Here is a 21275-nt window from a genome sequence, read left to right on the forward strand (position 1 = left end):
CAGACATATTTTCTAAGCAACAAGGAAAATAACCCTCAAACTGTTGCAGTGCAGCGATGTGAGAGACTGAAAAAAAAAGATGCATCGTTTGACCTGCTTAGCTCACAGGAAGGTTAGTCTGACTGTTACTGGATGATTTAGATAAATCATTACTAGCTAATGCCTTCATGTATATCATTATTTGCAAGCACAGGAGATGAATAATAAAGAAACCCAGGGCTGTAATTAAGTATCTGCTTTCTATCCCTGACTAAAGAGGCTCATTTGGTCAGGAAGAGGTTGATCAGGGAAGGGCTGTATTCTGATGGCTTCAGTACTGCCTCAGTTTCCCTACGAGCTGCCTGGAAACAGGGTCTCCATGGCAGTCTCTCCGATCACAGTACACACTCCCATACCCCAGCTGCATGCAAGCCAGCACAGCTAAGCCTACAGCTAACAATCACTTGCAGAATTCCGCTCTGCCAGCAGCTTTCTGTGTGAGCAATCCCAGCTGCAGTGGAGAAATTAAAGACTGATGCAGTGGTATTTTCTCCCAAGCTGGGCCATAGATTTAGCTGGCTTTTTACTGGTCTTACATTGTATTGCACAGCTCAAGTAATGCAAGCGCAAACAAAACAAACATTTCCAAGAAGGAGATAGGATTAAAAGGCTGCAGAGTGAAATCTTTGTACACAGATTTGTGCTACAAGGATGCAGTTATACCTGCATGCCCTTACTTGGCTGGGCCCTTCCAGTTCATAGGTGAGCACTTGTTAATAATGTTTTGCTAAAAAAATGCATGTAATTTAAATATTGTTCCAGTGGGAAGCATGGAAGGACAGAGAAATTTGTTTCAAGCCCCTGAATGCAGAGAATCTCTAGTTTGTTAGTATTTTTCACAAGTCTATCCTCCAAGCAATTAACTGGGGGTTTCTGCTCCTTGCATGGGCAGTTCTCTGAAGAACTAAAGGGGAAGAACCACAAGCTTTGAGTCTATGTGGAAAAGGAACTCCTTATTTCTTCTCACTTCTCCTTCCCTCCCACTCCCCCACCAACAATGGCAGGATACCAGCAAGGGATCTCTAACTGAGAACTGACAAAGTCAGCCTCAGTTGGCCACTATGGCCTTGTGAGAGGATTTTTTTCCTTATTCAGAACTAACTGGATTGCCTATTTACAGGACATATAAGAAAGCACAAGTGATTTGGGTTCCCAAACTTCATTTCAGCTATTCCCGTTCTTGGTTTGCTCTGAGTTCTGTGCTAGGCTAACAGCGTGTTGTTCCTTCAGATGGCAGATGAAGAAGTTCTGCAACAACTGGACACAGAGAAGCCTATGCCATTTAAGAAATTTTCCAGTGATTAAAAGTGGATACAAGTCCTAGTCACAGTCATTTATAGTGGCCTCTTAGCACTGCTGAGGTATTTGAAGTATTTTACTTTTTCAGGCTCTATAGTGCACTTACTGCTGCCTATGAAATATTTGAACTGTTCTCTTCTATTTGTTCCAAAAAAACCCCCAAAAACGAACAAAAAAACCCAAAACCAAAAGTACCAGAAATAAAAATGCCTTCACACCCCTACACAAATAACTGAAGTACATAGGAGTATTTTATCTCTAGACAGTAGTCATCTGGAAAATAATATCAATGTATATTTGCTTAAAATTGCTTACTGCAAAATGTGCAGGACAATTAAATGGAGCTTCATAGCAATTTAGCAGTCTTTAAAAAAAAAATCACCCCCCCCTTTACTGAATAGTTGTGTCAAAAACAGTAATCACTGCATAATACCCTGCATACTATATGTATGCCTTTTTCCACACACAGACTCTCAGAGGCAATCCAGCATTTTTAAGAGCAGAAAAAAGCTGGACAAACGGAACAACTTTCCACCTCTCATCACTGAAAAAAAATATAAAAGTGCTGTTTGATTTCTCTCATCTGATCAATTTCACATTCACACGCTCAGACACCACCGTTCTTCATCATTTCCAGGTTTTAAAAATGCCCATATGCTTCCCCCTTACCTTCAGTGCTCCAGCTTCCTGATCAGGGACAGTACAGTGCTGCGCTTTCTTCCCTTAAGTCAAAGCCCAGCACATTTTACAGCAGTCTGCTTACTATTAGCACTTCCCATTATTTATGTGTTTCAGACTCTCTTCTGAACATGGTTATCTTAACAGAAACAGTAACTGAAAAATAAACAATCAAAAAAGAAAAGTGGAGGAGCTAACCCTTGAGTCCTCACAGACCTGCCAGGCCAGGTGAAGTGAAGTGAGCAAGGAATCCAAAGTTAGTAAAATGTATTTAAATAGTTATCAGGCAAGGGGAAGCCAAACGGAGATCATGGTGGGGAAGAGGCAAACATACGTATTGGAATAACCATGCGGTGTCAAGTAACAGACAGATGAAACAAACAGTCATCAGCTATTTTTAATTCAGATTTGCCCGTGGTAATGCTTGAGAGATAACTAATACAGAAAGTAATGGTGTGCAATTGGCTTGCTACAGCCAGTGATTCAAACCTGAAAGTACTGCATTTTTGTACCTACAGGTGTGAGTCAAAGTGTTTATTAAGGTCACCATGAAATATACTGTGTAAGAAATACAGGCATGAGTGACACACTACTGTCCTACCAATGTCTTTTCATAAATAGCTCATTTCATCATCAGAGTTGGACAAATGTATCCAGAGTTCTTAGAGTAAGGACCCCATTCCACCCTCCTTCCAAAGCAAACAACATCAGCAGCCCTCCTGGAGGCACATGCCAGCATTGGGTTTCATTTGGCGAACTGCAATAGGATATTGAATAATAGGGGAAGTATGCCACAAAGTCAGCAAGCTCAGTTTTTGTACCACAGATATAAACAGTGGATTGCCCCCTGTGCCCTGCTAAAGGTGCAGAGCTTCTTGCTGGAGTTATGGGTTTCTCCTGGGGCTCAGCATTGTTCTGGACTTGAGCCTCAGCCCACAGCAAACAAAGAATCTCCTATGATTATGGCCCAACTTCTATTTCCATGCTTGAGCAGGGCTCTATGTGAGCCTGGTGTTCACCTGCATTTTAAAAAGAGCTGCTAATTATATTGATACAGCATGAGTAAGGCAGCAACCATGCCGTCTTCACCGCTTGAGATTCTCCGAGCTTTGGAAGGCTTGGGATAAACAGTAACTCTCTGCAACCCAGGAGCAGCCTGAACTCACCTGTCCTTGGAGGGGCAATGATCTGCCTTCCCCAAAGCAGCGTTCAGCCTTGATTTTCCCACCTGGGAGAGGTGTACTTTTCCCCACATATCCCAGCAGGAAGATGTTGCTAAGGCCACTCTCCTAGGCTCCTGGTCTGTGCTTTTGGTGCTCAGCTGCTTCTGCTAATTCATCCCAAACCAAATGCTGGTCTTGCCAAACATCAGGGCACTTCTGTGAAGTCCTGGCTCCAAACTGTACACTCCAACAGCTACTCATACCTGTAACTCATGACAGCACCTACGTTAAGATCCAGTGCGTGCACAAGTCATGGCCCCTGTGAGCTGAACCATCCAAGAGAACTGCTGCACTCTGCAAAAACAGGTTGGGATGAAAACAAGCAGTGGAAAAGCAGTTTTCAGGCACCCACTGACACTACTGGAGGCAAAACTGTCTGTATATGTATCCCTGTCTCTCCCACACATTTCTGAAGAAGGGTGGAATGTATTTCTGGAATACTTGTGCTAAAAATAAATCCATCCCTGCTATCTATGAAGAGAGGCAGGTATAGCCCGAGTTTCTGTGAGTCCATGAACTTGTGAACTGCTTGGAGGCTGAATAACAACTAAAAAGACCCTTATGGAAACTGACTGTGGATGCTTGCAGAAAGGGTGGCTGGACGGATTGGAAAATCCAACAGAGGCCTCTCATGGGAAAGCAGCTGGGGCTAGTGCTGTGCATGATAAATGTGCTGTGCAGGTTCCAGCTTTGATCGGGCTCACATCTTAGGATAGACATTATATTTGTTCAAATACGACGATAATAAATACAAATATTTGCAAATTCAGTGCTCAGATGAGACTCTGGGATCAGATGGCCTGCCATTAAAATAAAACCACTTCTGGGGAAAATTACTGAACAGCACATAGCAAACACAACCCAGAGGCACACAGATGTTGTTACCCTACTCCCAGGAAAGTTAGAAAGCAAAAATTCCTGCTGCTTTCTTTCAGTGAGTGTGGAGCAATAATAGATCACATCGAACATTTGTAGACAGCTATTTGGACTGAAATTCTAAATTTATGTGAAATGAGAAGGCCATTAACACAAATATGTCAATAGCAAATGAATGTATGCAGTTTAATGAACTCCATTTTTCACACACACTTCCTCACACATACAAATTTGAAACTCAGTATGCTTGGCAAGGCTGAGAGCACTCGCATGAAAGCCTTATGCAAAAGCAGTATTTTTTCAGGATTTCCAGAGTTGTATCCCACCACTTAACACTTTCTTTAGGGAAATGAATAGAATTCTTCCCTAGTAAGGGAGCCAGGTTTTTCTTCATTACCTTAGTTGCAAGTCTCACAGGAGCATATTATGCAGACCTCAATGGGATAATGGACCAATTGTATGCAGAAGGTCCCTGGTACATGGAAACCAAAAAACTGAACTGATTATAAGCAGAAATGAAAGCGTGCCACTCTAGACTAGGAAAATGCAAGCATCAAACTACTTTGACTGTAGAAAGTAAATGGTTTATAATTCTCTTGGCGTGGACAAGCAAGGGGGCTACTTCATATCCCAGAAGTGTATTAGGATTATATTGAGTTTTCAGTTGTTTGTTTACAGCACTTTTTGCCCCACAGAGAAATACAGGTTCAGCCCTCATCTGGCAGGCACAGGCTGAATGATTTGTTGACTGATACCCTAGTCAGTGCAATAACTTCGTCTCTGGGCAAAGGACAGACATACCACACTGCCTAACAACACCTTCACCTGCCCCACATGTACACCACCTGAAGTTTTGCAAGGCCTGTTTTTCTGAGGGTGCTTCTAGCACCTGCATGCCTGCTCCTGGATGTGCCCAGAGGTGCAGCAGCATTGCAGGGCGGAACAAGGAGTCATGCTGCAAACCAGGCTCTGTTCCACCTACCCTCATGCAACAGCCCAATTGCCCAGTGTTGTTTGCCAGCAAGAGGGCTCCACTGCCACAGGACCTATCTGGATGGGGAGGTGGCTGCCAACTTCTGTCCCATTCCTGCAGCATGTCAGCAGACCCAAATTCTTTCCAGGCTCAAGCTGATCTGAATACACACCCCCTCTGATAATAGAAATACAGTTTCTGGGGAGGGGGTGCTCAATTTATTCCTCCTCTTGCAATCTCTGCATTTTGCACCTGGAAGGAGCAGAGAGAAAGACTGAAAATGAGTTGAAGTCTCCAGTTTTGCTGTCTCCTTTAGGAAGCACTGGGCTTGTCTGAGCATGTGCACTTTTTCTCTCAAGTGGAAAAGCATCACTGCTTCCTCAAACAGGTGGATTTTCTGCAAGAGCTCTGCTCAGACCAAACCCAGGCCTTCCCTAACTGCAGGAGGCTGCAAAGGGCTGAGGGTTCTGACAGAAGTTTCCTTGTTATTGCTATTGCTATAGGTTTTTCCCACGCAAAGAGAAACTAAAGTCACATCTTCTAACACTGCATCAGCTCCTCTTGTTAGCTAACACAGGCTATGCTGCACCTGGCAACACAAGAATGACAAATAGATCTCTGCCATATTCCTTTTTACCTTTGTCTTCTTCTGCATTCAGCCTCAATCCACAGCCCAGTTCAAAACAAACTTCTGTCCAGACAAACAAAGCAGAGCAGACATAAGTGAGGGCAGACAGGAGCAGTCCTGCAGCCTGCTCCCTTGCAGCCATTTCTCCAACCTGCTAGAAGGGCCGTTTACCTTCACCCCTGCACAGTCATCATCCAAGGCTACTTTTCAAGATACGAACCTTGCCAGAGACTTCTAGAGCTCTGACAAGGAGAGAAATTCTGATTTATGAAGTCATTGGATCTTTCCCTATTTGCCCTTATTGCAGCTTGGAAGGAAGCCTAGAAAAACAAAAAATTTCTGTAGAAGAAAGCTCTGAAAAAAAATTCAGCATGGGTCAAACCAAAACCAAAAAAACAAACCATTGATTTTACAATTCAGAATTTTACAATACATTATTTAATATAATACAAAATCTAAATTGTTTTTGGTATGCCCTCTGAAAGTATTAGGAGAGGTTTTCTTCCCACTGAAAGAAAGCTCTAATTCTTCCTTGAAATCAGATTTCTCCTGACACCAACAATCTTTGCTGCATCTCAGCTTTGACTGCACTTGTGAGCTCTGGCAGATGTTGGCTGTGCTATCTTTCGAGCTCTACCTTAAATTCAATTTTAAAAAAATGTCTCCAGCCTGACCTGCTCCCTCCACTGCTGCCCAGTCAGTTATCACCCAGTCTCAGCTGACTCAGAAATGGCTCCTCTGGATTCCAGCCCCGAGCACCCTACTAAAAGCCCTGGGAGGTGCCTTGCCTGTAATGGCAGGCCTGGGCTCAGCAACCCTTTGTTGGCTCCCAGGGAGAGAAGTTGCCCTTGAAGGACTCTGAAGACCAGAGGACTTTGTTACAAATGTTGTCAAGGACATCAGTCATGACCACATCCTATCTATTTCCCCCAAATTATACCGCAATCAGGAGCCAAGTCATGTTTTTGACAGTAAGACAGCAGCAACACATACCTTGATCATATCTGCACAACCCCAGAAAGATGTTTTTTGCACAGCAATTTCATGTTGAACATGAGAGCTGAAGACAGATATGACTTAAAAGAAACCTACTATGGAAAATGCAAAAGAGCAGAAGACAGCTAAATTATTCTGCAAAAAAAAAAAAAAAAAAGTTCAATCCTGGAAAGCATTGTAGTACATAAGCCACTAAGCAAAAAAAAAACCTGCCAGGTACCTATCTTGTTTGGGCAACAATTTACCTTGGAAATAATTTTTTCTTCTTTACTTTGGCCATCAGGAATTGTCAGTGCAATAAGCAAGAATTGTGGGAGTGTCAGCCAGTCCCAGGATGAGCAGTGAAGTAGACTTCCAAGTGAAGGTTAGGAAATGAGCAGGCTTGTAACATCAGATGAAGGAAAAATACCTGTGAATGACTGCAGTGACCTAAAAATTAATCCTCTGAAAAAAACATTACAGAAAAGCCGGTGACATTTAGAGATGCTAAGACAAATGCATTAGGCATTTTATAAACATAGCTCTAATCCATCTGAGTTAAGAAAAGAGGTGGGAGGAATGTGGATTTACTGGACTAGCATAAATATTTCCTATTTACAAATCACAAAGCAAAAACCAGAGACCACAGGCTAATTAAAATAGCTGGACGGCAATGATGGGAAACATAAGCTGCTATTTTTAGGGAATCATATGAGCACCCAACCAGCTACAAGTCTGGTCAACGTGGAGATGTCACATGGCTGCCCAGAGCTCTGAGTACTGTACCTCACCACCGCAGACTGTGGAGCCACTGAGATTGTTTCCATTCCCTCTCCAGATCTCATCCACATTTTGTGCAGTTCTTTGCATTTAACACAACAGCTTGAAAGATTTTCCATGACATTTTTCTTAGGGCCATTGACAACTGCAGCTGAGAGATGGGCTTTGGGTAGCATTTGCAGGGGTGACCCCATGCAGATTTTGGGGATTGGCAGTGTTTTATGGGAGGGAGCTGTGTCACACTGCAGTGCAGCTGGTATTGCAGAAGTAGCTACTGTTTGAATGTGGGCTCTGCTGCATGGGGAGGAGTCAAGAGGCAGAAGATAAAACAGAACAACTTGTTATGGGCTTGTGAATTTGCCCTGCTCACAGTGGTTTTCATTTTGTGGTTTCCAGAATATACTTTCTTGGGGCCCAAAAGAGGAAATAGCAGAAGAAAACATGAGAATTTAATTCCTCATCAGGAACAAAGCATATTTATGTTGTCTCCTAAACTCAGAGCACTGCACAGAAAATATGAAGGTGCAGATGCATGCCTGTGTTGTTCCATGCTTGAGCACTGGCAGGCAGGGATGGAAAGATCAGCCTGGCTCAGGATAGAGACCTGACTCCAGATGTGAATTAGACAGGGAAGGCATTTAAATTTGCATTCCCAAACCAACACTCTTCTGAGCTCAAAGCCTTCCTCAGGAAAGAAGTGCTGGAAACCACAAAAAAAAAAAAAAAAAAAAAAAAAAAAAATCTGAAAATCCTTCAGTTTTGCATATCCTGAACATTCCATTGCATGAGAAATGCTCTCTGCCTGAGTAAAGCACATTGCCTTCCCCACAGCCCTTCCCCCCAGATTGCTGCCAAGCCAGGACCATGGGCACCGCTAGCACTTGAGCTGCAGCAGACACCGCTGCCCAACCTGTTTCCAGCCTATTAGCAGATCAGAGAGCACCAGCTAACTGGGACAGGCAGCCTTTTGCTTTTGCCCATTCCACTAATCTGAGGAATTAGACTACTGTATTTCTAAAATGGTAGAACTTTAAGTTGCACTAAAGACAGCAAATAATCTAAAATTGGCTCTCTATAAGACAGGAAACATGCGAGAGGGAACTAGAACTTGACGGCCAGCCTTTCAGAAAAAGCCAGTGTGTAATTGTTCAGGGTTTCGTTGAATGCCCTGAATGGAAGATTAACAAGCCAACAGATGGTGATGATGAGATTATCAGGATTAGCAGGAAGAATCCAGGCAAACACAGAACTGCCAAGAACAGCAAAAACCTGCTCTGAAAGATAGCAAATGTGTTTTTAAATGTGCAGAGCAGTGCTGTATAAGACTGGAAAGAAAGAAGTCAAATGAATAGAAAGCAGCTGCTGCAGAAAAGCAAGAAAACAGCAATGGACCCATCAGAATTAGAGCGTGGTTGCACAGATTCACTACAGGCACCAGCTCTTCACCTGGCACTCGTCAGGGTCATCTACCGTAGCCCAGGACCTGGCTGTCACATCCTTGGCTCCATCTACCTTGGAGCTTGAGTGGCTTGGGAAACTGGGGACAGGTCCTCAGCCTGGAGCTAAGCCTGGGCAGCATAAGATAGCCTGACTGTTGGTCCTAAATATTTTGTCACAAACCCTTACTGAGGATTACCCAGATGGGTTCCTGGTTATCAGACACAACTCTTAGCAGTAAAGTGAAACTGAAGTGGGACTGAAACTAACTGTACCAATATACAAGGTTGCTCATACGAGGGTAATGCCTCCTATTTTATTCTGTTGGCCTACAAAGTCAGAGGCAGTGAGTGGTGAGTTTCAGCAGTGGTGACAGAGGCTGTGAGGTACCTTCACTGATTCAGAGTTTGATGAGTGTGGCATGCAGGCTTCTGTTCATCTCTGGTGAAAATACATAGCAATGGTGGTGACTATATTGAAAAACAGTGTTTTATAGCTGAGAATTTGCTCTATTAAATAGCGTTATTGTGCTCTTTGTATCTGTTGCACTTTTCCTGGAAATAAATAGGAGGCATTACTTTTGGAGCAATCTACATACTAAAATGGCTGGTATTAATGCAGAGACAAATGCAAATAAAAGAACCATTCTTTAGTCCCTTTCCATTCAGAAAAGTGCATATGGTTTGAATTACGATAACAAAAACAACTGACTTCAGACATTTTTTAAAGGGTTGTAGTCTGCAGAACTCATTAGAAAATTTACATTATTAAATATTTCAATAAAAATGTAATAAGAATAAAAAGACAAATATTGTACTTTTTCAAAGTCACAACTGGTTTTGTTTAAATTTTACAAAGATATTTTGGACAAAAAGATAAATAATAAAATGACTACAGATATAAGTTTTAATCCTATAAAATATATGTGATTAATTATCTTCCTGCAGAGACTTTCCTTAGGAGCAAAACTAAACACGTTTGCAGAATCAAGGCTGTAAGCATGTCCATAACTTCACTCATGCAGATGTTCTCACTGATTTCAGCAGAAGTGTTTACACACAAAGTAGAGCACAGACTGAAGCATTTAAGCATGGTAACCTCAAAGTGCATTTTTACTGCAAGAAAATATTGCTTTTTCAAAATACAGCAACACTACTCAAAGCCAGGGTATATCTGCAATCCATTAACAGACTGTGTATGCAGACAGAACAAAATGAAGAGGAAAAGTCTGATGTCTCCACTGATGACATTTTCTACAGTGTCCCTGTCACTTGGGATCACAAACCCATTGATTTCAATATTCCAGCCCTGCTGAAGGACAACTCTCCAGACATTTCAAATGATTTGATGTGCTGAACCTGAATATTTTGGAAATTAGTACTGACTGCAAGAGCAGCCTGGCAGATGTATCTGAGACAGCTCCAATCAAGAGAAACCCTCCTAGAGACATGAGTGAGGAGCTGGAACACATTCTGTTCCCATACTGTTTTAAAGATGGAGCTTGTGCTGTTCTCACAGAAGGGATGCTAATGATACCTTGGGATAGTCTTCTTGCAGCCTAGCTGAGCATGACAAGCATGAAACATCTCTGTAGAAAAAAATACCGCAAGTTCTGAGAGCGTGAAGACTTTCAGGAAATCAAGTACTGAAGTGTCAACAATTTAAATGCAGAAAACAGGAAGAAAGCAAGGAAATGGTAGCGTGAACAGAACTGAATAGGAATTAAATGTTATTTAAACAGCAGTATTTTTACATTCTTTGACTTTGGATACTCGTCAATTCCAGTGTCAGGATCCACATTTTTCTTTGCACCTTTCATGACTCTACCATTTCTGTTGCCTATGAAAAATCCAACTGCATTCACACAATCCTTCATTTCACTCATGATGTGAGTCACATTAGTTTGTAAAGTCTCTTATCTATTCGTGAGGTTTTAACAGTACTCACCAGTTATCTTAGGGGTTTCTACTGTGGCCAGTACCACAGTAAGCAAGCACCTAACTTCACAGTCAGTAGTGATGATCTTTAGAGCCACACCCCATGTACACCCAGTCCTGTATCTTAAGACAAAAACAAGCCAAAACCAAACATACAAAACAAACAAAACCCCAAACCAAACAAAAACCCCAACCAAAGAAACCAACAGTTGTCAATTTAAATTAAACCATTCTGCAAAACACGTAGAGATTTATATCAAATACTTGTATCAGATGATTTCTTTTGCTGAATGGCTGCAAACATGCTTGTGTAGATGTGATTTAGATTCAAAGCAACTAAACTATATAGCAAAGGTTACAATAAGAACCAATAGAAAAGTCAGGAAAAGAGTCCAGATTCTAGCATTATGGACGATTCATCAGATTAAGCTGAGTCCTAGATGGGAAAATCTCTAAGGGAGGATTTTTATTAGCACATTCTGCCTTCTGCAAATTACTTTGATATGATCATAATGCCTTTGTGCTTTTGTCTACCTATTGGTAGTATTTAGAAAGTGCCTATTGCTCTTGAGTCTGGAGCTACATAAACAACAACAATAATAATTAATAACTTTTGCAATTAAATTCTGCCAAATGAAATCTCATATTCAGCTTCAACTGGATGCACTCATCTGTCTTAAGTTGTTGTTTAGGGTTGCTGTGCACTATCTAACTGTTGGTATGTTCTATCCCAAAGGTGGATGGGAAACTTTGAAGCTCTATAAATAGAATATATTATTATTATTAATACTGGGAGATGACAGGACTGCAGCAGTTCAGCCTCAGGGGACAAAGGCACTCAAGAACACTTTCAGCATTTGAATGCACGGATGGTTCACAATCAGTGATAAGAGGGAGAGAAAAGCTCTAGTACAAAACATCCCATAAGAGCACAAAGATGAGATTCAATGGCTGGAATTAATCACACTCAGCCCTGGCCTTTTACACCATTAAGCTGGCCACTTAGGCTGTCTTCCTCATCAGTGTAGGGCTCTAGGAGGTCTGAAATGCCTTTCTACCCACGGGAGGAATCACAGCCCCAAGGGGTCAGTTCCTCCAGAACTCCAGAAACCTACTGAAACAGAGGAGGAGGGATGGCAGAGCCACAGCCCCAGTAAGGGACCAAGATCCAGCACTTCCTCAGCCAGGAAGTACAAAGGAAAGGTGTCTAAGAGGAGAAGGAATATAAAGGGAGTGGGGCTACTGGGAAAGTCTTACAAAAACAAGGAAAGGAAAGATGAAACAGCAGCAATCACTGGTTTTCTGGCTTCGAAACTCTGTGGGTCTGATCCTATTTCTCTTGGCTACCAGGAAATTCTCTCTGGCAGGAAATATGAACAGAGTAAGATTGCACAGGATCAGAAAGAGTGTTAAACAAATGAATTAGGCACTCGCCTGTATGTTCCCTCACTTTGACTTCCTCAGCACAACAAGGAAGATGTGGGCCTGCCTAGTGCCCTGTAAATTCTTTGAACACAGTCAAGTACAGTACTGTTGGCTGGCATTGCTGAGAGCTTTTGCTTTCATGCCTGAGTGTCTTTCCTGATCATTGCAGTGCAGTGGGGGTGGACACAGAATCTGTTAGCAAATCTGAGCAAGATGGAGCATCACAACAAGGTCAGATAAGTATAGAATGCTGTATCTCACTTCAAAGTCAAGCAGGAAGCAGCATTTTAACCAGAGAGATGAATAGAAGAGATATATACATACCCTCGAATGGGAACCCTGCCGGAGCAGTCAGTCTCCTTCCCTGCCAGCTATGCTGCTGTGTCACAGTATGACAGTATGACCCCAACTCCCCACCCTGATGTAATCAGGTGCCTGCGGGGCCTTCCAGCAGAGCCTGTCGCTGACAAGAATGACAGCAAACCCTGCTTTCACCTAAAAAGACAACTGCATTTAGGTCTGCTTCCTTTCACTGCTTTTTGACAGCTATGGAGAGCATATGTCCTTGGCTCTTGGTTTGCTGAGGCAGGGCAAAGGAGAGCCATGGCCAGGCCACATTTCACTAGCTGTCTGCCTGGATGCCATGGGGGGCTGAGCAGTTATGGCTCAGCTCTTCATTCATTCTAATGAAGAGCTGATCTTAACTGCACCTCATTCTTCTCCAGAAGAAATCCAACAAAGGGCCAGAGCTGTACAGCCTGCCCCTGTGCAGTCTAAGACAACCCTAACTGATCTCACTCCTGCAAGTGCCAAGTGTCTGAGAGCTTGGAGGTAAGGTAATGCTCACACAACAGCCTGGAGCCAGCAGTCTGATCAGCACAGTCTAGAAAAAGAGTGGAAAATCAACAGCTATGAGATGTGGCCATTGGCAGTTTGGTATCTGAGAAACATTCTCCTCCATGCAAACTCTATTATGTAGTAACTCCCAAGAACAACAGAAAAAAGTAGCTTGCCTCTGACTCTGGCCAGAATTATCTTTCCACCGGTATTCACTTTGTGGTTTGTAGCTCCTAAACTGTGAGAAATGGTAACAGCTCATCCCATCAATTATCTTTCTTCTAAGATGAAGAGTTGAAGTTATTTAATCAGTTTTCATGGAAAAAAAAAAAAAAAAAAGTGACTTCTCAATTCTGCTCTTTCTTTCTTGTCTAATCTATTCTTGCATATTCTTGCATCCTTCTTGAGGTGACAGCAATAACCACAGTTAGTATTCAGAAAGGATTTGTGGCAACACAGTATGATTCTTGATTGCTTTCCCAGTCTTCTGTTTGTCTTTCTGACTGCTGAGCATAAAACAGACATTTCAGAGTCATGAGTCTATCCTACCAGCATGGAGAGGCAGACATCAAAGCTAACAAAGCAATACACTTCAGCAAAGTGTCTTTGAAATCTTTGTTCCTTTTAGTTCTGTTCCAAGAAGTTCCAACGCAAGAGCATGTACTGCATCCATCACCAAGTTGAGGCCTCAGCAACTCCTGAGACCATTTGTGGAATTTACCACCTACTTTAGCTTGTCCATGATATCCTTAAATATACATTCCCAGTGCATGATATTAATCACTACTCAGGGATTAGTGGTCAATAGCTCAATGAAGATCAGTGATGAGTGGTGGCTCTGTACTGGGATTGATGCTCTTTAACAACTTAATCAACGACATCAACAGTGAGATTGAGTGCACCCTCAGCAAGTTTGAGGATGACACCAAAATAGGTGGTGCTGTTGACAGGCCTGAGGGACAGGATGCCATCCAGAGAGACCTAGACAGGCTGAGCAGTGGGCGTAAGTGAACCTAATTAGGTTCAACAAACCCAAGTGCAAAGTTTTGCACCTGAGTAGTGGCAACCTCCACTAACATTACAAGCTGGAGGGATGTAAGGATAGAGCATAGTCCTGCTGAAAATAACGGTGTACTGGTGGATGGCAGTATGGACATGAGCCAGAAATGTACCCTCGCAGCACAGAAAGCCAACTGTATCCTGGGCTACATCAAAAGAATGGTGGCCAGTGGAGTGAGGTACGTGATCCTGCCCCTCTGCTCTGCACTGGTGAGGCCTCATCTGGAGTACTGCATCCAGATCTGGAGTCCTCAGTAAAGGAGAAACTTGGACCTGTTGGAGTGTGTCCAGAGGAGGGCTATAAAAATGATACAAGGAATGGAACACCTCTCCTATGAGGACAGGCTGAGAGAGCTGGGGCTGTTCTGCCTGGAGAAGAGAAGGCTCTGGGGAGACCTGAGGGTGGCCTTTCAGTGACCACAGGAGGGCTAGAAGAAAGAAGGGGACAGACTCTTTAGCAGGGTCTGCTGTGATAGGACAAGGGGAAATGGTTTCAAATTAAAAGAGACATTTAGATTGGATATAAGGAAAAAATTTTTTCCAATAGGAGTAGTGAAACACTGGAACAGGTTGCCCAGTAACGTGGTTGATGTCCTGTCCATGACATCCAAGGTCAGGCTGGATGGGATTCTAAGCAACATGGTTGAGCTGTAGATGGTTCTGTTCATTGCATGGGAGTTAGACTAGATGGCCTTTAATGGTCCCTCCTAACTCAAACAATAATATCAATTTACAAGTCTATTATAACCATGACATAAAAACTCTTTGCTTCTTTTTTCAATGAATTAGTCATTCACTGCCAGTGCACATAGATAGAAAATAATGAAATTATGTCAGCTAATTTGCATTCTGTGGAAGCTGTACCATAGGTGCAGGAGATGTCCTACAAATTCTTATGCACAGATTAGGAAAGTTATTTGCGAGTACCTGCAACCTAGCTTAGTATTGGTGAATTCAGGTCTTGATGCTACAAATACTCAAGGTGTTTATGCTTCCCTAGAAGCCCTTGCACATCTGTCACGTTGCTAATGATTTTATCCAAAGCATGGTCTATTTGCCTTGAATCAGAAATGCCTTCTATTTGTGGAGTTAATTCACAGTCTAACAACACAAGGCAGGTTTTTGTGGTCAAATATATTGCCACATTAATAACTTCAGAATATTACACGAAGCACAAAAAATGAAAATAAAAGAATAAATTAACAGAAGAAGTCTTCATGGCACACTAGAGAATTAAAGTGCCATTTTATTACACACACCTTAGAGTTAAAGTTTTAATTTTCTTTTAAAAGACAGCAATATATCATTTTCATTCTCAACGTTAAAAAAAATAAATACATACTTCAGTTGATTTGTTCTTTGCTGTATCTGCAGGACAAACAAAATTGCAGTCAAGTGATAATGATCAAATCCCTAGAATTTCACAGAGACAACTGAATTGTTTCTGTAATTCTTATTCATTATTTCTCTAATAGGAAATTTTCCTCGAAGGATTCTGATGCAGTTCATTTTTATAAAGGACTTAGAAGGGTGGACACCAAGACAGAGAGGGGCTAACTGGCATCATTTTCAAAACTACTGGCTTTGAAACAGTTCCTAGTTAGCAGTTTGGCTCAGGTCAAAGATCTAACCCTAAGTCAGAGGCATTTCCAGGAATAATTCCCAGCCCCCTGCTTGGAGCATGCCTCCCTGTCCAGATGTATGGCTGCATGCATTGATACAGTACGAGTACAGTACGCACTGCCATGGGTTTCACTTGCTCTGCTGAGCCGGCACTGGGGAACCTTTAAAAGTGGAAAGGCATTCAGAGGCATCTTTTTCTTTTACAAGCTGCAGACATTTGCCTCTTAGCAAGGAAGGTCACCAACCAGGCATAGGGATCTTGGTGAATATCACTGCAGTGCAGTTTCCAAACGGCTACTCAATCCCACAGCTCTCCCCACTGCCTTATATTGCAGCCCAGCAGAGCTATATTTGGAGATAGATACAGGGGTTATGCTCCCAAGAGCCTCTCATGCAGTAAGTTCAGAGTGTGTTGCCATGATGGACATGCACACATGTGCCCTAGCAGAGTAGAGGTCAGCCATCATTCATGAATGTGTGGAGACCACTTACAGTCCAGTTACAGCATATGCTACTAACACACATTCCCTACCCACCCTGCTTTCTCCCCAGTAAGCTGCTACATTTTTAATGCCTCCATTAACTCTCAGAACAATTGACAACTCTCAGCCTTTCCCTGCAGTGAGCTTCAGTGTGGAAACATCATATCACCCAGCTTTCAATCATAGGTCAAAGGTTTTGAGACAAGATTTCAATACCAGATGAAAAAAAATCTACCCTCTCAACCCTGTAGACTTAATATGCGTTATTCATAAAAAGCAATAAATGTACCTAGCACCTGCAATATCATTCATCATTGGAAACTGCACATGCTGAAATCACAGGTAAGTATTTGGGTTTTTATTTTTCAGTGCTTTCACATCTAAGGCAAGGTTGCTGGTCCTAATGCTTCTATTGAGAGCCATAAGATTCAATGTTTAATGCAGACATATTAGCTAATCCCCATAATGCACCAATTTTTACATTTCTTTTAACATAAGAAATGATTCTTTCATTAAACAAGAGGACAGTAAGGCTGAATATTTTCTACACAAGGCAGTCAGACCTCACTCCTCCCAAAACTGCTTATGCTGTTGACTCTCAGCTGCAGAAGGAGAAAGTCTGAAGGTAGCTGTGTTACAAAGGTTCAAAGTGCCAAGCAAATAGAAATAAAATGAAGAATTTGCTTCTCCTGAAATGTTGAGTTTTAAAGAGAACCGCCAGGACCAAATATCATGCACCAGCAAAGGAAAATGTACTCTGTTGCAGATAAAATGATGCTTCTCTAAGTACCATATGATTTAGTCTGGTAGCAGAAAGTCACCCAAGGCTCTTAATTGAAACGTCACTGACAATTATGTTATGAAAAGTTGGCTCAGTTTTTGTGTAAGTGCCCAGCTATGGAGAGGCACGAGCCTGTTTCCTCTCAGGTGGCTCAGCTCTGCACAGTTACCAGGAATAGGAAGAGGTAAAATCATACTTCTGTCACTGAAGGAAGCAGTGCACACAGTTTGAACACCAATTTAAATCAATTTAGAAAACAATTTTGTTAAATCAGATCCATCCCTTGGTATAGTTTCTTTGATTTTAGCTTGTGAGTGCAATTTTGGCTAAGGGACTGAGTGAAGCAAGAACAAAGCAGGTCACTCTGAAGCTGCAATTATACATGCTGTGCTGATTGCTGCCAAGCCAGTCAGGAGGCTAGTGCCCAGCAGTTTTCTGGCTTAGTCTTACTGCCCCATCTTCTCACTCTAGATCTTACTGGCCCCTTTGGACTTCCTAGCCTGACTCTGTAGAAACAGCGCAGAATGAAAGTCATCTTAGTAAGTGCTTAAACTTACCTGCATCTTTCTGATGGAACTGGGTTAGGGAGAAACCACAATAATTAATGTTGGCAGACCCATAAGGACAGTATAAGCCCATTAATAAGTAAGTAGTTATACATGCTAACCCATATGCTAACTCAGTCTGAGCCTTAAGTTACACTGCCTAAATCTTTGCATAGGACAGGCTGAGAGAGCTGGGGCTGTCCGGCCTGGAGAAAAGGTGGCTCCGGGGAGACCTGAGAGGAGTCTTTCAGTATCTACAGGGGTCTGTATGAAGGAAGGGGATAGACTCTTCAGTACGTATTGCAGTGACAGGACAAGGAGAAATGGTTTCAAACTGAAAGAGGGGAGATTACTATGAGCATAAGGAAGAAGTTTATTACAATAAGGCTGGTGAGGCACAGGAACAGATTACCCAGTGAGTTGGTGGATGCCCCATCCATGGAGGCATTCAGGGTCAGGCTGGACAGGGCTTTAAGTAACCTGATCGAACTGTAGGTGTCCCTGTTTGTTGCAGGGGAGTTGGACCAGGTGGCCTTTAATGATCCTTTTCATCTCAAACGATTCTATGATTCAACTTGGTTCAGTTGTCCACCACAAAGCTTTGTATGCCACACTGACCCTCTTCTGTTCTCCTCTGAAAGGCTAGGTTACAGGTTCGTCAACACAACCACACATCAGCTGAACAACGCTGACCAGCCATGGGCTGCCTGATTGCATTAGCTTTCAGCAAATCCGATGTAAAATGTGTTAGCTTAAATTCCAATGTGTGTTTAGGTTCACATCTGGCAGATGACAACGTAAGGAAAATTGCTTTGTGAGGACATGCCTCTTGAGATGAGCTAGGAATGATGCATGAGGAAAGGCTGCCTATGTCAGGTTTCCAGTGCAGGGGTCCAGTAAGGCACTTCCCACTCCCACTGCCTGGGCCTTGGGGTTGTTACTCTGCCATCAAGTCTCTCATTGCTCTCTTGAAATTAGACCTTCCAGACAGTGTCAAAGCATGCAGACATCATCCTTTAATCTTAATGCTCTCACTCCAAAGCCCTATTTTTAAAAACTATGTGAGAGCATAGGAAAGTCAGTCTCAATGAAAATTAATCTGACATTAGCACTAAATCTCTTTGGCACTTTAAGAGATGCATCTTGACTTCTGCTTGTACAGTATGGCCAGGAAAACCCTTTAATGCAGTAGCTGACAGCCTATCTGCAGAGCACAGCTCCTCAAGCTCCTAGAAAACCTTCAGTTCTGAACGAGACAATGCCAAAACAGAACAGATCTCATGTTAGCGATAGACTAGCTCTGAGGAGGAGACTAAAGAGATTCCTTCCTTGCTACCTATGTTCCCCCAATTTCTACAGAACAAGAAGGAGAAGGCACTGGCAATGAATAACTCCACATCCATCCTTCAGCACAAGAGAGCCAACTCCTTTTCAGCGTCCGTCAGCATGACAGTCTTCAAATTATATACATTTAATTCTCTGTAAATTGTGCTGAGTCCAGGAGCAGAAACACATCAGATGATGTCAAAAAGACACTTTTCTGTCAGAGATTTCAGAGGGAAATGTGAGATGCATCTATTCTGTTGTGTCTTTAGCTCTACACTGAGAAATGTATACTCTTTTCCTGGGGGAAAAAAAAGAAAGACGATCTTGTTGCAGACTTACAGATTAGACATTTCTGCTGCAATATGATACCATGGAGTTCAGAGAGATCGTATGTGTGCTCAGAGGAATGAGTGAGTCTTTGTAAATGCTGATACACTGTAAATAAATAAATGAAGTATTAATCATCATCACCATCAAACTCTGGGAGAAATCTATCTTTGTATTATTTGGATGAGACTTTGTGATTAGCTCAATCCTGCCATTTTTAGAAATTATTAGTCTTTTATAGCAGGTCTGAAACTCTATGCCAACAAGACTGTGATTTCAATGCATATTAATGGGACAAATGGAGGAGGGGAAAGGAAGTTGATACAATTCCCTTATAGAGCAGAATACTAAATAAGAAGGTTCCAGCTGTGCAACAGGAAAGTTAAAATGGTTTGTTTGGATCATTAATATTGCAATGAAAACTAATTAAACCTAGAGCTACAAGGAGGAGCTCATTAGAGATTTGAATAGAGGCAGCTCTCAGCATCCTCTTGTTTTAGCAGTTTCTTTTATCACACCAAGTGGGATAGCAAGAGCTCACCAAACAGACAAGGGATAGTCTGAAGAGCTGAGGGATATAGATGCCCAGTCCAGGAGCTGTAAATGTTAAGAGGTATCTGACTGCTGCAGGCCCGCTTTTGGAAAACCCTGTGCAAGTTTTGGAGCTCCGTAGGATGTGGCAAGCCCTTCTGCTGCCCCTCTGCTCAATCTATCCCCACCAGAAAATAACGCTCTCAGCTCCATGCAGAAGCCCAGTGATACGGGCATATATAAAATTCTTCCTTAGACATTTGTCTCAGGAATGAATACTGCTCAGATTGGCTCTCCATAAATCTGCCTTACTGCCTCAAGTAACCACAACAGCCCTAACTAAGCCCTTCCCATCAGAAGCTCTGGAAACAGTGGCTACGTTTCATGTCAATAAAAGCTGCAAGGAGGAAAGGATGACCTCTTAACATCACTCACAAGGGACTTTCTTAGAGCAGAAAGATACCTTACAATTTTAGTAACATTGCCTAAACGTTGCAATGATTTGGGGAATTTTACTATACTTAAGTCATATAGAAAACTAAATAAGATACTAAACCAGTGATACTAAACAGGACATATGTAACTCTGATTGGAACTTTACTTGGTAGGTTGGATAACCAAATGCCTCCTTCCCCTCCTCCCCCCCCAAAAAAAAAAAACCAAAACAAAACGGGAAATGAACCCTTGCCTCTCTTAACGTCACTGTCAGACCATTTGAATGTAGGAAAATCATGAAGTGATCCGAGTGATAATCTTCCCACACACTGAAGTGCTGACTCAGGGATTTATTAATTTTCTTCATGTTTGAGCATCAGGAAAATAAACTCTGAACACTCTGTTGTATTCACTTCAAGGAGACGGTACAACCAAAATGGTTGGTAAGAAAAACAAAACAGAATAAAAAACACGATCACCAACAGGAACATCAACAACAAACTCTCAGAAAACATAAGACGGATAATAAAAAAAACAACAACAAAGCATAGAATGAATTGATGAAAATGAACTCAAGCAAGTAGGCAACAGATTGGCTCCAGCCCAACCTGCATTTTCAGGCAGGAGTTAGCAAGGCAAGGACTTGCCTAGCTAGTCAAGGAACAGGAAAAAAGAATAAGAACCCAAATGAGGCAGGATTACCATTGAACACAGCAGTCATGACCTGAATTCAGATGCGTGAATGTACACTGAACCAGATTTATACAAAAAAATCAGCGTTAGAGATCTAAGGAAATGTTATCTGTACTGTTTCCACTGCTCTGGGTAAGTAACAGGGGAGTTTGTAATGATAGCACTTTTGTCTTTTGGTGGCTTGTAACAACTCAGAAACTAATTCCACTTTCTATTTTCCCCTCTCTGATGCTGTCCCTCAACTAAAATTCTCAACAGCATAGTTTTGGAATGACTAATACCCAAGCTTGAGTGACTGCAGTAACCTCACATTCCCTTTTCTGGTGCAGCTTGCATAGTACAAATTCACATACTTCCAACTCAGCC

General features: G+C 42.2%; 1 protein-coding gene across 5 annotated transcripts in view; it reads right to left on the reverse strand.

Annotated features, from left to right (window-relative positions):
* Positions 1-12688, reverse strand: part of CUNH10orf71 (chromosome unknown C10orf71 homolog) — a 29641-nt gene extending 16953 nt beyond the window's left edge. The window contains exons 1-3 of one of the 5 annotated variants that reach the window (XM_052677293.1): positions 12595-12688; positions 10856-10968; positions 2008-2172 (exon numbers count right to left, since the gene is read on the reverse strand). The gene's annotated coding sequence lies outside the window, so the exon portion shown is untranslated. Of the gene's footprint in view, positions 1-2007; positions 2173-3182; positions 3694-10855; positions 10969-12594 lie in introns of those variants that run through there. The other 4 variants (XM_052677294.1, XM_052677295.1, XM_052677297.1 and 1 more) reach the window with 4 other exon arrangements.
* Between the last annotated feature and the right edge of the window lie 8587 nt (positions 12689-21275).

Source organism: Tympanuchus pallidicinctus, unplaced genomic scaffold (genome assembly GCF_026119805.1).
Source record: "Tympanuchus pallidicinctus isolate F22 unplaced genomic scaffold, pur_lepc_1.0 scaffold16, whole genome shotgun sequence".
Lineage (NCBI taxonomy): Eukaryota > Metazoa > Chordata > Aves > Galliformes > Phasianidae > Tympanuchus > Tympanuchus pallidicinctus.